The sequence below is a fragment of the Populus euphratica genome, unplaced genomic scaffold (assembly GCF_000495115.2).
Source record: "Populus euphratica unplaced genomic scaffold, PopEup_1.0 scaffold6765.1, whole genome shotgun sequence".
NCBI classification, from domain to species: domain Eukaryota; kingdom Viridiplantae; phylum Streptophyta; class Magnoliopsida; order Malpighiales; family Salicaceae; genus Populus; species Populus euphratica.
In genome coordinates, this window is record NW_011506198.1 from 1 (window position 1) to 1,154 (window position 1,154).

The 1,154-nt window shown below is 35.6% G+C and overlaps 1 protein-coding gene across 2 annotated transcripts in view; it reads left to right on the forward strand.

Moving 5' to 3' along the window:
• The first annotated feature begins 963 nt into the window (after window positions 1-963).
• The window catches only part of LOC105120306 (MLO-like protein 3), a 1,202-nt gene continuing 1,011 nt past the window's right edge, over window positions 964-1,154 (forward strand). Inside the window, exon 1 of one of the 2 annotated variants that reach the window (XM_011018479.1) lies at window positions 964-1,134. The gene's annotated coding sequence lies outside the window, so the exon portion shown is untranslated. The remainder of the gene's footprint in view (window positions 1,135-1,154) is intronic. The other variant, XM_011018478.1, reaches the window with a different exon arrangement.

The following is a 1,154-nucleotide window of genomic DNA, read 5'->3' on the forward strand; positions in this document are numbered from 1 at the left end:
AAAACTGAAGCTGTTTTTCCTTGTATCATAGTGTAGATTTGTCTTTCTATGTGCAGTAATCTTGTTTATTTTTAATTTTAAAGTGTTTTTAAAAAATGAATTTTTTATATTTTTATTTTAAATTAATAATTTTAAATAAAAATAAAAAAATTATTTTTATATATTTCTAAATAAAAAATACATAAAAATTATAATTCAAACCCGCGTTACGTGAGACCCTGCTAGCCGCAGCAGGCTAGGGTTGTGCGCGAGGGGCCTAGCTTCTTCTTCTTCTTCTTCTTCTTCTTCTTCTATTGTGAATGAGTGTACGCCTCCCATTGTCTTTTGAAAGAGCGACAGGTTATTAGCTGCGGCGCATATGATCTGCTGTTTATAGCATCAGTTTTTATTTACATCTTGGAAACGTCTTGCAAACGGTATTTTATTTAAAAAAATATTTTTTTCTTTAATTTTTTTAATTATTTTGATGCATTCATATTAAAAATAACTTTTTTTAAAAATAAAATATTTTAATTTAATTTATTTTTGAGTAAAAGATATTTTTAAAAAATAATTGTTATTATATTTTGCAATGATCAGAAAATTAAAATCTTAAAAAACACCATTGAAATCTTAATAAATTCATTTTGAATGTTAAAATTGGTCACGTTCAGGTTTTGAACTCAACATCACCCGTCCATATATGTATATATTTCAGCCTCACCCGTTGGATGGGATGTCCATTTACTCTATATGCCATTTGACTATAGAAGTTCTTGCTACCTTTTCAAACCACAATTTATTTGTTATTATGATTTGAGTGGCGCGCACTTTACCTGGGTCAGGCCACGGCAGCACTGGGCACCCTTGATCAACCCTGGGAAGTGGGAAGGGTTCACTGTCAAAGTCTGCAGATAAGACCTTCACTGGGGCAGGCTTCCACCACTCCCCTCCACGCTTCATTGGCCCAAGTCTCGTTAATAGCCTCCCACGGTTGAACAATTCCTTGTCCTGTTCCTCCCCAAATCAATGCTCGGTCCTCGGTCTCCTCCTTCTTAAATTTAAAGCAAGCCCCGCTATGCTACTCTTTATATCTACCTCTCACCCTCCACGCTGTTCAAGTTTCCTCCAAGAACAAGGCAGCGGCAGCAACAACCGCCATGGCCGGGGGGGGG